Source organism: Amblyomma mixtum, chromosome 2, assembly GCF_055824585.1.
Source record: "Amblyomma mixtum isolate Tamu chromosome 2, ASM5582458v1, whole genome shotgun sequence".
Taxonomy (NCBI): domain Eukaryota; kingdom Metazoa; phylum Arthropoda; class Arachnida; order Ixodida; family Ixodidae; genus Amblyomma; species Amblyomma mixtum.
In genome coordinates, this window is record NC_143013.1 from 212,321,057 (window position 1) to 212,336,391 (window position 15,335).

At 50.9% G+C, this 15,335-nt stretch overlaps 2 pseudogenes; both read right to left on the reverse strand.

Annotated features, from left to right (window-relative positions):
• Positions 1-8,062: 8,062 nt before the first annotated feature.
• LOC149362478 (uncharacterized) lies at positions 8,063-10,714 on the reverse strand (annotated as a pseudogene).
• Positions 10,715-13,107: 2,393 nt separating this feature from the next.
• Positions 13,108-15,058, reverse strand: LOC149362479 (uncharacterized; annotated as a pseudogene).
• Between the last annotated feature and the right edge of the window lie 277 nt (positions 15,059-15,335).

Below are 15,335 nucleotides of genomic sequence, written 5' to 3' on the forward strand. Positions count from 1 at the left end.
GGCGCTGCTCATTGTGGGACGGGTGCATATTCCTCGGGAGCGGCCTGATGAGGAGCTCTCGGTGAAGGGATCGTGGGATGGCGATGAGGGTTGGGTCGTTGGCCGGTATTTTGATTCCGAGGGTGTCCAGGATATACCGACCTGTGGAGTTTTGTGTGAGCCTCATGTATTGGGCCTGTCAGTGGGCCTCCACCAGTTCCCGATCGTATTGTGGAGGCCCAGGCCTAGTAATCTGTCTGTGGGTGTGTTGAGGGGAAGGTGAAGTGCTACCTTGAATGCCTTGCGAATCAAAGCATCCAAAGCTTTTATGTCATGTTTGGATAGGTGTAAGTATGGGGTAGTGTACAGCACTCGGCTGAGGACAAAGGCATGATTAAAGGAATGATTAAAGGAGGAAAGAAAGAACGATACTTTATACATATACCTCGGACTCTAACGGCATCAAGGAAAGCATTAAAGACAATGGCTCACATTTTGATGTCCCTGCCAAACAAGCAATTTGAAGTTCCTTTTCCCTGAACGCAAATTGGTTGCCCTTTCGCGGCACGTAGCGCTAACCTCATTTCATCCTCTGCATCTGGCGATCATCGCACAACCAGAGTAATACAATAAAAATATGCTTTTTGTATTTCTGCTTCCAAACATTCAGAATTTGTAATTAGTTATTCTGTCTATTGCTGTTATTGCGTTCAAACAGCCTTTCCTCGAAAAACTGCTGTACGCTTGTATTAAATTATATTATTTTATCCTTTGGATAAATTTCCCCTCACTTGCATCTCCTATCAGCTTATATAATGTTCCCGCCTTATTGTACAGTCTACAAACACGCTTAGGTGGATCAAAAAGTAAATAAATACCTTGCGATTCGTGCGCAAATTGAGTTGCTTGCGTGCGCAGCAGCTTAGCATCATTAGAGACAAGACAATATATTGGAGATATGTTTTCCTTCGAACCTTCTCACCACTCCACCGAATTGTGTCTTCATGTGTCATTCATTGCGGCCGAGAGTGTTAGATGTGGATTTCAGTTTTGTAAAGCGACAGGAGCAAACCATTCAGGAGATTTGAGAGCTTACGGCCACGCAAATTGCCGTCGAATAGGAGGATGCATGGGTTCATCAACCGCCACACTGCCAGTTGGACGGTTGAGTTCGAACCGCCAACATCACCCGAAAATTCGGGGGACACATAGGCTCCTCGTTAAGAGGCTGACGCAATAGCGTGAATGGTCTCTTTAGCAGCCTGGCGTCTCGTTTGCGTATCACTTCACAGACAATGCTAACGCGCTGAAGGCACCGTGTCACCTGTGTCAATGTTGTCGCTTCGGTGTCGCCGTCATGAGCGAATAATTTGGTTTGGTTTATTGGGGTTTAACGTGCCGAAGCGACTCAGGCTATGAGAGACGCCGTAGTGAAGGGCTCCGGAAATTTCGACCACCCGGGGTTTTTTAACGTGCATTGATATCGCACAGTGCACGGGCCTCTAGAATTTTGCCTCCATCGAAATTCAGCCCCCGCGGCCGGGATCGAACGCGCTTCTTTCGGGTCAGCAGCCCAGCGCCGTACCACTGAGCCACCGCAACGGGGCATGAGCGAATAATCACGGGCATGGATCTGGCAGGTTGTCCCCAGAGACCAACCTAAATGGCAGGTGGGCCACCTAGATCACGTGACTTTGCGGTGTCATCACAACCTGTCTAAAGGATAGTGAGGAATGAAAAACTGCCCACCGTGGTAGGTGGCAGTTAATGATTTCCCGCTTAGGAAGAGCAACCTGAGACACACAAGGCCCACCGCTGGGAGCACCTGCCATCGCAGGGCAGTGGCGCGCAGCTCAACCGCTGCACCACTGCACCAAGAGTGGTATGACGACTCTCAGCGATCTACATATGTAAAGTAGCGACTGACCTTCTGCAGGTATGGGAATTAACTCATTATGCGATCGCGTCATACACTTACGGCGGACCTGAAGTATCTCCTACAATTTTGATTCTTCAACCAAGACGACCGAGCGTTCTTCAGTGCGCCGAGGGGTAGGGCGCCCGGCAACCAACCAAAGGTGTAGTGGTTCTGGTTTCGGAGCTGCTATGTTTAAGTGTCGCTGCCTTTGTGCCTCAGAAACACTATTGTTGAATTCCAATGGCAGATCGGGATCAAGTTTTTCTGCTCAGTTTGGATCAGTCGTATTCCAATGGTAAAATGGGAGCGCGAGTTGTATGTTCCAATGGCAGATCGGAATCAGGCGTAAATCCCGGATCGCTCCGTGGAGCAGCAATACTTGATCCGCCGAAATCGGCAGATTTGACCGGAACCTCGTGTGACGTTTTCTTTTCCGCAGCGTCTGCTTCCGGTCGCGACCGGCAGCAGCCGCTTCGTTCCTGTCGTCGCTACGTGGTGAGCCGGGCACTTTCCAGTCAACAGTGGACCGAGCCGTGCGGCACTAATTTTGCTTCATGGAAGTGACAGTTCCGACTCGGGCACTGAAAGCTCAGAGTCCAGCAGTGAAGATTCGTCTGAAACGGACAGCGAGTGTGAAGCTGCCGGCATGTATATGCCTGCCGCCGGCGTCAGAAAAATGCGCTAATATTCTTTGTTCGCGTTCGTAACAAGCCCTGGAGTAGAGGAATGTAACAAATGAATCATTTTTGAGGATCGTTGGCCAATACCGAGTTGCTGGTAGAAGTGATAACTGCGATACAAGCAAATTTCTTCCTAATGCCCAGTGCGGCTGGCCTGCTGTCTGCTAGCTCCGCTGCTGGAGGCGTCGCAGAAATCGATCATGTCTTTATTTTATTATGAGACGAGGAACACAGTAAAACGGTAACGCGAGTAGCACCTTTACTACAGCGCTGGCCTGTTCCGAAGCGCCCTCAGCTGCGGCATCGATGAAAAACGTTTAGGCTTAGCGACGACTACGGCAGCCAGGGAGAAACGTTGTCCGGGGAGCAGCGCAGTTCGTCGCTCGGCGTGTCCGCGTTCGGCGTCGTTGCCGAAAGCTCGACTGTCTCACTGATTGGTTCCGCTGATTACGCCCAGAACCTTTCGCTTCTTCTCTCCACATCCTTTCCCACTGCCCGGCGGACCCTCCCCCGCGGGACCTAGAGAACCTCAAGACCTGGGAGGACTGGGAGACCCTGCTGCGCTCGGAGGACCCGGCCGTGCAGACCATCGCCACCGGCCGTGCTGCCAGTGTTATGGACCGTAGGAACATAAACACTTGAGTGCAATGGGGTCGAGCGGGGACCCTGGGGCGTGCCCCGAATTCCTGTGTAAATAAAGTTTTTTCTCTCTCTCTCTTCCGCTGATTGGTTCAGCGGCTTGCGTCTCGCAGTCGCAAGGCTGGAAAATCGAGCAGCGAGCGACTTGCCTGCGCGTCGTCCGCCACTTCTTTCGTGAACGGTAGGGACTGGCTACAGAGGCTAGAAGGTTTTCCTAGTGTCGCAACCGGGCCGGCCCAGCTGAAATAACTTGCTAAGCTCAAGGCAGATGGCGCTGCCGCCCGCTGGCGTGCGGGCGGGCGCAAGAAGTCCCTATGGGTAGTGCTCGCTGGTTCAGTCGGTTGATCGTGTGTGGGTTGCTATCACTGCTTTGACAAGGCGTTAAAGTGTTAAAGACGGTGCAAACACTGGCATAGGTTCTCTTCTCATTTAGATTCGACACGGACTACCTGTAACACCGACAGTGTGCCGCGGCAGGCGCAAATGCAAGCGTCACGTCGGGCCTCACCTACAACGCCGTAAAGAAGCGTAAAAACGCATTTTGTACATGATACCGAAATGAGAAAAGGAAGCGGCACAAATTGCAGGGTGGAACGTCTTTATTGCACAGGGTTCCATGACAACAATGTACTAATGCCTACTTTTGTGCCGCCGTGGTGGCTCAGTTGCTATGGTGCTCGGCTGCTGGCCCGAAAGACGCGGGTTCGATCCCGGCCGCGGCGGCTGAATTTCTTTGGGGGAGAAATTCGAGGCCCGTGTACTGTGCGATGTCAGTGCACGTTAAAGAACCCCAGGTGGTCGAAATTACGGGCGCCCTCCACTACGGCGTCTCTCATAGCCTTAGTCGCTTTGGGACGTTAAACCCCATAAACCAAACCAACCTTTTTTTGTGCGAAGTGCCCTGTGCGAGGCTACTGACAGCGCCTCATTTTCAGCAACTTTTTCTTTTCTCGCTGCGCGCCGCGCTCTTTGTTTACCGACTTTACAAGGAAATGCATCCTAGTCAAGGCGTAAAACTTGACCACTTCTGTCGTAATTCGACTTCCATGCTCCGCGCAGCCCACACCTTGAAGCTCACGTCCCTGAAGAAAATGCAGAAAGCTGACCATGCTATATGCGTGTAGCTCATTGCGGCTGAAAAACACCGTAAATGCGTCCTTAAGCTTAGCTATGAGCTGTTCAATTGGCCTTGATGGATAAACTAAGCCTCCATGGTCAAAATTTCGAGTAAGTGAGACATTGTTGTTCGACTCGGCTTGCAAAGGCGAAGTGCTGAAACAAGTGGCACATTCGGGGCAAGGAAATCTTTTAAGGATTTTTCTTACAACATACCCAGCTATATAATAAATTAGTCTGCTGTCACTTTTTTTGTCTACACAGCCCTGATGATCGGTCAGGCTGTTGTGCTCCTCGAGCAGCTCTGCAGCAGAAGCCAAGTTTTCGCCATACAGTAAATTATTGACAAGTTCAGTTATTCGTTCATTTTTTTCTTTGGGAACAGCAGATGGTTGCAAGAGAGCAGTCACGACTTCTGCAGGTACGTTTGCTCCTTTTGGAGGCTTTGCGAGGCTGTAGAAAGAAAGGTTGTTGATAATTTTCAAAAACTGCCCCACAGTTGGATGATCATTGCAACGGAAGCACTGGCGCACAATCCCAAATACATTCTCCATCCTGTCTTGGCTTAGGTTTGCAGTCAACAAGTACTTGTATTGCAGCGACGTGGTCAGGTATTTTACAAGCGACAGTGTGCTTTGCAGCGTTACACGCAGCCCAAGGGCAGTTCCTGCACTTAAAAAGCCGCCACCATACTGTGCAGCATGTTCCCCCCATTCCTTGTGAAAAACAATGAACTCATTCAAAAACTGTGTACTTCTTGAATCAGCACGAAGGCCTTTTGATGGGATTCTAGATGACATTATAAAAATTAGTCTTTCCATTAGTCCTTTGAATGTAGCGTTCGTCGAAATGCCTTGAGCACACGACACAGGTTTCATCGAGATCCTTGGCATCTCGCTTTATATTTCCAGCCCATTCTTGCAACCGATGAGGGTCGGACGGGGCGCGGAACAACGATACTTTTTCTTTCGACGACTTGTAGCCACCTTTGCAGAGCGGCACGAAACACGTGCGACCTCTTTTTGTCGGCATTATCACACGTGCTGCACAGACGTCACTTTTTCTCAACACTATGAGGCATCGAGAGTCGCACAAACAAATCACGCCCAAATCGCCCGCGCGCACTTGCCAACTCGCTGGGCGAACGGCGCGGCTTGCTTAGCGCGCCAAAAGCCGCACGCCTGGCAGCTGCAGCGCCACCTACGCTGTGCATCCAAAGCGGTTTCACAGGGGCCCCTTGAAACGGCGGCCGTTCACGACACTAGGAAAACCTTCTAGCCTCTGTAGACTGGCTCACTGGCTCTCCCAAGACCGCGGCCGCATACTCGCGTGTTCTCAGAGAGTGGACCATCGTGTAGTGCATACGCTTTGGTTTTGGCTTTACATTCCGACCTTCGTACTACCTCCTTTTTGTTTCGCCGAGACGGCGTCTGTCAACGCAGAGATCGCGCCTCGCTCAACTCCTGTCGTACTCGAACACGAAGCTAGCGGGGCGTCCGCTCCGGCGGCGCGTCTAGTTTCCGCGGCTCGCCGCTGCGGCGCTGGCGTCGCGCTCCCGAGGGAGCACTGGCATTCCAATCGCAAAATGGGAGGTGGCGAAGCTACGCGCTCCGACGCGCTCCGTACGCGATCCTACGGAGCGGTCTCGATCTGCCATTGGAATTCAGCATATGTAAGGATGGTGCGGTGACGTAACAACCCTGTAGGACCCTTAGGACTTGTGTAGTAACGTCATCAATCAAGTAGCGCGTCCTCATTGTGGTGTGCTTGAATTACCTTTACGAGATGACGTGTTTGTGACGTAACGGCCCTCTCTCTAGCAATACGGATTTTCTCGACACAATGCGGACGCCGCTTTCTCCGCTAAATACCAGAATTAAAGTTATTGCATTGAATACACTGCCGGTGAGATCTTAGCTGCAGCACAGCCATCCTGTACCACAACGCCGCTGTGGCATAGTATGCATGGTAAACTGTTTCACAAAATTTTCATTAACGGTGGTCGAATTTTCAGTGCCCTTGCGTCAGTGATATGATATTATCCAGGAACGATCAGAAATCAAGCCATGATTCTTTTCGAAAATTCCCGCACAAGTGATCGAATATATCCTTGGTCGATTGGTTCATAGGGTTTAACTCTTTATATGCCAAAGCCGTCGCAAATTATTAAGCGCCTTCAAATTGGTATTTTCAGAGTGTTATTGCATATAGGACAAGCTACGAATGAACAGCATGATACCATTGCATTTCATTACAATTTTTATCGCGCCACAAACGTTGGAGCTAGGACTAGGAGGAGAAATGGCACAAAATTCTAAAAGGCGTGTTATTAAGGCGGAAGCCTTTAATGCCTTATCATTGTAAGCAGAAGTTGTCGACAGAAATCTCACGCTTTTCAATTGGTCGAAACGGTCGTGACGTCACAGCGCGCGAATTTCAAGCGGGGCCAATTGTACTTTGGCTAGTAAACATGCAACCAATTACAGGAATCGTATAGTGATGCTCAAAGCAAGTGGCAATAAGTTTAGTTAATTGCTTAATTGCATAATTAGCCTAATTAGCCTTTCTAGTCAGGTCAGATAAATAAATAAAACCGAGTAGGAAACTTGTCGAGCTCGGGAATCGAATCCCGGTCTCCGGAATGCGAGACGAGCACGCTACCACTCCGCCATGCCGTCTGGTGAATACGGCGCGTCTGGTGAATACGGTGTCTTCGTTCACTCCCATCTTTCTCCCTTCGCGTTACGGCTAGGTTCAGGTGTCCACCGAGGTATGCGAGACGGATACATTTCTTTTCCTCAAAAACCAATTTACCGACGAGCAAGGCGCAAAACCGAACGGGCGATGGCGTTCTGTGGACTCCCTGGCAGCGTTGCAAGACGCTCTCGCGTTCCACTCTTAGAGGCGAGCTTAACCTCTTAACCACACATCAGTGACACAAGCAGCAATACTGCGCTTAAGGCTTTCGCCTCTCCGCACTTTAGGTCAACAAAGTGCAACCTGTATTTTTTTTCTCAAAGCAATCGATTTTTTATGAACCAACTACAAATGCAAACAACACTTTTTGCAAAAGAACCTTTGTCGAAATAACCAAAAGACCGAGTTGGAATTTTTTTTTTTTTTGGGGGGGGGGGGGGTAATCGATGCAATGTGATGTAAAATAACTGTTTATATCCTGTTGATGTCTCCCTTGGGCGCTTGCGCAACTCTCAAACAGTTCTTTCATGCTAGAAACGTGACGGTTCGAGCGTTTCGTAGTGATACATGTATTTATTTACTGCATGTGGTATCTTACAATTCTACACATTTTAATCCCGGATTGCTTAACATTTCTTGAATTCTTGAACTTTGGCGCCTTTTGTGTACTGACATTCTCTATTCTCAACGAACCCATGTGGAATTCATCGCGCGAGCCCAGAAAACAAGGCTTTAAGAAGTCATTTCTTATTCGAATCTACTTCGCAAACCATGTATTCTCCTTTCTAGAAGCTAACACCGAGCCGAAATAAGATTAATAAAAGTGCCTCAAATTTGATTTTTTAGCATACAAAGGAGCTGCTATCGATAAAAATACTCTCCGTATACTTCCACACGCTCGCCAGGGGCGGGCGGTTACCTTAGCGCTAGGAGGTTAGCTAGGAGATTACCAAAATTTGATCCTGAGCCAGAGGGCAAATAGAGCATAAAACGTTATGTGCACGGCAGTTATATAGAGCTACCTTCCCTATGATTACAGCGCTGGAGGCGTAGCTGTGGCACTCAGACATGGGACGATCACGCAGCCAAAGAACAGTGTGCTGATTGTCATGGAAGAAATCCGCTGCCTCGCCCACAACAAGTCCCCTGGACATCAGTTCCGACCAACCCTCGAGGTACCACTGCACGGGTACCGAGACATGTACGCGCTGTCGCAAAACGTGCTTTCCGAGGCTTATAAGGAGGTAGATCTTTTCCGCGACGTATTCTTGAGAGAGTGCATCATCGGTGCCCCGTGTTTTTGAACCGCCCGGAGAACTTGCGTAGTTCCACTTTTGATTTGGTCCGCCAAGGCACCTGATGTTTTCTCCACTTTCATTCGTGAAGTAACCTCCTCGCAGGCCTTCAGGACGAAGACAAGCTCTTCTGGCATCAGTTTACCAAGCGCATCTCTTACAACGTCGATCCAGAAGACAACCATGCGCACAAGGCGGCCGATCTCAACGAGGTATCTGTGGAGCAGGGAAGACAGGACTTCGCTTTTAGCGCTGTTAGATGCAGAAGGTACTTTCGTTCCACTCACCGTGACAAGAGCTTCAGCTTCCTTTTCGCTGCCTCCCGTAGGGCCCTCTGGGCTCAACTGACTCTCGCCTTTGTCTTGTGACAGCGCAGAGCCCTCCGACAGAGTTGGTTGGTCCTCGCAAGAATCACTCTTTTCTGTCTTGGCAGTGTCTTAGATGGAAGCTGTTCCTCCTTCGGCTGTGCTAGATGTCTCAGTTTTACGCGTCGCCCCTCGGTCGATGTTCGGCTCACACATACTGAAAGTGCCGCTCGTCAGTATAGCAGCGACACGTCAGTACTGATGGCGTCCTGGCGGCGCTGTTTCGGGTGATGCGCCGTTACTGCCCGGTGGTACTCCTCGCCCTTTAACGCTGCCTTCCTGTGGGGGACCCGTGTTTGGCACAACCGTAGGTGATAGGCATAACAGGTTTTCTGCTACTTCGGCATCCGAGGAAACACTAGGTGCTTTGCTCCCCGTCAGAAGATTTATTTCCCGGCCTACAAACCATGGTCTTGCTGATAACTTGGTATGGGCTGCACTGGGGAACTGTTCGTACAGATAACGCGCTACAGGCGTTGGAGTGCAGCTGTCAACAGCAAGCGCTTCTTTCCCGCTGAGGACACTGTGTGGATTAGGTCCCCTTGCTGTTTCCCCGCTCTGATGAACGATCGGCGAGATGTTCGTCGGATGGTATTGCTCAGTCAAGGCAAATGCCGTTATACTTGGGGCGACGTCTTCACGCTCGATCGTTGGATGTTGGTTATTAGTGAGCAGTAGATCTTCGCAGGCTGCACTGAGATGCCGGTAAGCGGCCGGGACTTCCGGTTCGAGCTGCTTGATAGTGTCTTCACCCCCAGGCAGCGCACTTGGGTTGTGTTGCAGCAGCGAGGGCGGCTTCGACTTCTCGGAGTTACAGGCTACAGCCAGATGTGCGATGACGTGGCCGTGAGCGATCGCTTGGCCGCACCTGGAGCAGCTAACAGTGTCGTACAAGGAGTCCTTGAGGAAGTTTTCCAGAAGCAAGACCGACGGTCGTGAGACTTGGCAGCACCTTTCGGCGTTCCAGCACGTTATGTGCCGGGCAGCCAAGTCTGGGACGGCACAGGGCATGATGGCCACATCTTGTTGGTGGGAGCTAAAGGCGTCCAGTGCGCATGCGCGGCTCCTCGTGGCCCATTGGGAGTAGCAGCCTCCACACACAATGTGGCAGCAGGGCAGCGTCATCATGGTTGCGCAAACACGTCCGAAGTAAGTGCAATAGAAACTGGGGGGAAGCGGATCCAAAAAGCAAGTTTTCCGCCAGTCCAGGTCGTTGTCGAAGCCGTAGAGTATGTAGGTAGTGTCCGACCTCTTTGCCGCCGATGCCATCTCGTCCGTCGCCGATAAGGCAGACGTGCGGGCCCCAGCGTCTCGGTGCACCGAACGGCCGCCGCCGTCAGCTGGCGTCCAAGCCCTCACCTTCGCAGTTTGAACGGAGCAGCAGCTGCTGCTGGAAGACCGAGTGTTCCAGGGGAAGCAGGACCGACGTGTACCAGCGGTGCAGTGGGCTACGTGTCTCGGCATACGACCTACGCCGACCAAGACAGCGCTGCGCTAGACGAACAAAAGAAGAGGCGCGGGGCAAGCGCGAGAGGAGAGCGCGCGGCGCCAGCGCGAGAGGGAGAGAACGAAAGAGAATTGCCGCGGTCAATTGTGTTTTCCTGTGTCACCTGCGTTACTGAGTGGCTTTCTCTGCGCGGGCCCGCCGTCCCGTAACAATACACTTTCTAATACCGTTAAAAAAAGTTCAGGTCAAGAAAGACTCCGAATATTTTCAACTGTTCCAACCAAAACGGAGGAAGCGCTCAGGTTCATGACCTAAAGCAAATATCATATAAATTCATTGCTTCTGGAATGTTTTCAAGGACAGCTGCCGCTGCTCGCTTGCTGAATAGATATTTCGCACATATTTTGATTAATGCCTCATCGTTGTAAGCAGGAGTTGTCGGCAGAAATGTCACGCTTTTCAATTGGTCGAAATGGTCGTGACGTCACAATGCGCGAATTTCAGACGGGGCCAATTGTACTTTGGCTAGTTACCATGCAACCAATTAAAGGGATCGTATAGTAACGCTCCAAGTAAGTGGGAATGAGTTTATTTATCTGCTTAACTACCCAAGTAGCCGAATTAACCTTTCTAGTCAGGCCGGATAAAGAAATAAAAAAATGGCTGATGCTTAGCTAAGGTTAAGCCTAGTCAGATGCGAAGCATATTGATGGCTAGGCTTGGTAATACATGGCTTTCCTTGGTTGACGTTCATCCCGCTATTCATCGGTCTCTGTGGCACGCTGAAGCTTTCGCTTCTCGTTCAAATAAGCCCTGCTTCTAGGCGGCATCCCAACACCTGGCCGCCTCGTAAGTGCTCGGAGTGTGTGTTGTGACTGAGAGAAGGATGAAAAGGAAATTGCACGGGCCTGCTACTGGCTCGAGCCAAGACACCACCGCTGCCACGTGCAGATAGAAGAGAGTTAAAAGATCAGAGGAAGGAGAGAGAGGAAAGGAAAGACGCGCGTCGCAGCAACAACTGCGTCCGCCGGAGCGGACGCTGCTCAAAGATTTGGAGGCGCACAACCACAGCGACGGCGCGAGGTGGGCCCTCGTTTCTCCACTGTCGTGACGTCATCGTGTCACGTGGTGCGACGTCATGTATCACGTTATTTGGAGGCGCACAAACACAGCGACGGCGCGAGGTGGGCGCCCGTTTCTCCACTGTCGTGCCGTCATCGTGTCACGTGGTGTGACGTCATGTATCACGTGATTTGGAGGCGCATAACCACGGTGAAGGGCTGAAGTGGTAGCTAAAGTAGTATGCTTCGCATAAAACGAGTAGGAAATAGCTCGTATTAGGGAATCGAACCCCGGTCTCCGGAGCGCGAGACAAGCACGCTAACTCCGCCATGCCAGCTCGATGGTTTGGAATGAACAAATGCGCGTCTAGTCAATGCGGTGTCTTCGTTCACTCCCATCTTCCTCCCTTCCCGTTACGGCGAGGTTCAGGTGTCCACCGAGATATGCGAGAAAGGTACATTTCCTTTCCTCAAAAACTAATTTACCGAAGAGCAACGCGTAGAATCGAACGGGCGATGGCGTTCTATGGACTCCCTGGCAGCTTGCAAGACGCTGTCGCGTTCCACTCTTAGAGGCGAAGGTTGACATCTTAACAGCACATCAGTGACACAAGCAGCAACACCACGCTTAAGGCTTTCGCCTCACCGCACTTGGTGTCAACAAAGTGGCACTCTGAATTTTTTCAGTGTCGCTGTCTTTGTGCCTCAGAAACACTAAGTAAGGATGGCGCGGTGACGTAACAACCCTGTTGGACTGTAAGACCCTTAGGGTTTGTGTAGTAACGTCATCAATCAGGTAGCGTGTCATCATTGTGGGGTGCTTGAATTACCTTTACGAGATGACGTGTTCGTGAGGTAACGGCCTTCTCTAGCAAGGCGGATTTTCTCGACACAATGCTGACGCCGCTTTCTCCGCTAAATGCCACACTTAAAGCTATTGCATTGAATGCACTGCCGGTGAGATCTTAGCTGCCGCTGCATAGCCATGCTGCACCACTTACTGCACTGCCGCTGTGGCATAGTATGCGTGGTACTGTTTCACAATATTTTCATTAACGCTGGCCGAATTTTGTGTGCCCTTGCGTCAGTGATATGATTTTATCCAGGAACGATAAGTCATACAATGATTCTTTGCAAATGGTTAAGCGCGTCCAAATTGATATTTCTAGAGTGTTATTGCCTATAGGACAAGCTACGAATAAACAGTGCGATACCTTTTCATTTCATTACAATATTTATCGCGCCACGAACGTTGCAGGAGAAATGGCATGAAATTTTAAAAGGCGTGATATTTCTCAAAGCACTCGATTTTTTGTAAACCAACTAGAAATGCAAACAACACTTTTGCAAAAGAACCTTTTTCAAAATAACCAAACTGACCGAGTTGGAAATTTCTTTCCTGCTACAAACTTGACGCTTCGAGCATTTCGTCGTGATAAATGTATTTATTTACTGCATGCGGTATCTTGCAATTCTACTCTCTTTTTATTCCCAGATTGCCTAACATTTCCTGAATTCTGTAATTGGGCGTCTATTGTGTACTGACATTTTCCATTCTCAACGAACCGATGTGGAATTCATCGCGCGAGCCCAAAAAACAAGGCTTTCAAGAAGTCATTTTTTATTGAAATCTACATCGCAAACCATGAATTCTCCTGTCTAGAAGCTAATATCGATCCCGAAATAAGACTAATAAAAGTGTCTCAAATTTGATTTTTTCAGCATACAAAAGGAGCTGCTATCGCTAAAGAAACTCTCGTTTTACTTCCACACGCTCGCCAGGGGCGGGCGGTTGTCTTGGAGCTAGGAGTTTAGCTAGGAGATTCCGAAAATTTGATCCTGAGCGAGAGGGCAAATAGAGCATAAAAGATTATGTGAACGGCAGTTATATAGAGCTACCTTGCCTATGATTACAGCGTTGGAAGCGTAGCTGCGGCACTAAGACCTGAGACGATCACTTAGCCAAAGAACGGTGCGCTGTCATCAAATAAACTCGCTGCCTCACCCACACCAAGTGTCCTGGTCTTCAGTTCGACCAACCCTCGAGGTACCACTGCACGAGTACGCAGACATGTACACACTGTCGCAAAACGTGCTTTCCAAGGCTTATCAGGAGGTCGATCTTTTCCGCGACGTATTCTTGAGAGAGTGCATCATCGGTGCCGCCTGTTTTTGAGCCGCCTGGAGAACTTGCGTAGTTCCACATTTGATTTTGTCCGCCAAGGCCCCTGATGCTTTCTCCACTTTCAGTTCTGAAGTAACCTCCTCGCAGGCCTTCAGGACGAAGATAACCTCTTCTGGCATCAGTTTGCCAAGCGCATCTCTTACAACGTCGATCAAGGAGACAACCATGCGCACAAGGCGGCCGATCTCATTGAGGTATCCGGGCAGCAGGGAAGGCAGGACTTCGCCTTTAGCGCTGTTAGATGCAGAAGGTACTTCTGTTCCACTCACCGTGACAAGAGCTTCAGCTTCCTTTTCGCTGCCTCCCGCAGGGCCCTCTGGGCTCACCTGACTCTCGCCTTTGTCATGTGGCAGCGCAGAGCCCTCCATCAGAGTTGGTTGGTCTTCGCAAGAATCGCTCTCTTCTGTCTTGCCAGTGTCTTGGATGGGAGCTGCTCCTCCTTCGGCTGTGCTAGGTGTCTCAGTTTTACGGGTTGCCCCTCGGTTGCTGTTCGGCTCACACATACTCAAAGTGCCGCTCGTCAGTATAGCAGCGACATGCGGGTACTCGTGGTGTCCTGGCGGTGCTGTATCGGATGATGCGCAGTTACTACCCGGTGGTACTTCTCGCCCTTTGACGCTGCCTTCCTGTGGGGGACCCGGGTTCGGCACAATTGTAGATGATAGGCATAACAGGTTTTCTGCTACTTCAGCATCCGAGGAAACACTAGGTGCTTTGCTCCCCGTCAGCAGGTCGATTTCCCGGTCTACAAACATTGGTCTTTCTGATAACTTGGTATGGGCTGCACTGGAGAACTGTCCGTACAGATAACGCGCTACAGGCGTCGGAGTGCAGCTGTCAAAAGCAAGCGTTTGCTTCCTGCTGAGGACACAGTGCGGCTTAGGACGCCTTGCTGTGTCCCCGCTCTGATGAACGATCGGCGAGATGTTCGTCGGATGATATTGCCAAGTCACGGAAAATGCCGTTAGACTTGGGGCGACGTCTTCACGCTGGTTCTTTAGATGTTGGTCATTAGTGAGCAGGATATTTTGGCAGGCTGCACTCAGATGATCGGAAGCGGCCGGGGCTTCCGGTTCGAGTTGCTTAGTAGTGTCTTCGCCCCCAAGAAGCGCACTTGGGTTGTGATACAGCAGCGAAGGCGGCTTGGACTTCTCGGGGTTACAGCCTACAGCCAGATGTGCGATGACGTCGCCGTGAGCGATCGCTTGGCCGCACCTGGAGCAGCTAACGGTGTGGTGCAAGCAGTCCTTGTGGAAGTGTTCCAGAATCAAGAACGACGGTCCAGAGACTGCGCAGCACCTTTCGGCGTTCCAGCACCTTATGTGCCGGGCAGCCAAGTCTGGGACGGCAAAGGGCATGCTGGCCACATCTTGTTGGCGGGAGCTAAAGACGTCCAGTGCGCATGAGCGGCTCCTCGTGGCCCATTGGGAGTAGCAGCCTGCACACACAATGTGGCAGCAGGGCAGCGTCATCATGGTTGCGCAAACACGTCCGCAGTAAGTGCAATAGCGACTGGGGAGGAAGCGGATCCAAAAAGCAAGTTTTCCGCCAGTCCAGCTCGTTGTCGAAGCCGTAGAGTATGTAGGTAGTGTCTGACCTCTTTGCCGCCGATGCCATCTCGTCCGTCGCGATGAGGTAGACGTGCGGGCCCTAGCGTCTCGGTGCACCGAACGGCCACCGCCGTCAGCTGACGTCCAAGCCCTCGTCTTCGCATTTCCAACGGAGCAGCAGCTGCTGCTGGAAGACCGAGTGTTCCAGGGGAAGCAGGACCGACGTGTACCAGCCGTGCAGTGGGCTACGTGTCTCGGCATACGACCTACGCCGACCAAAAGAGCGCTGCGCTAGACGAACAAAAAAAGAGGCGCGGGGCGAGCGCGAGGGGAGAGCGCGCGGCGCAAGCACGAGAGGTAGAGAACGAAAAAGAATTGCCGCGGTCAATTGTGTTTTCCTGCG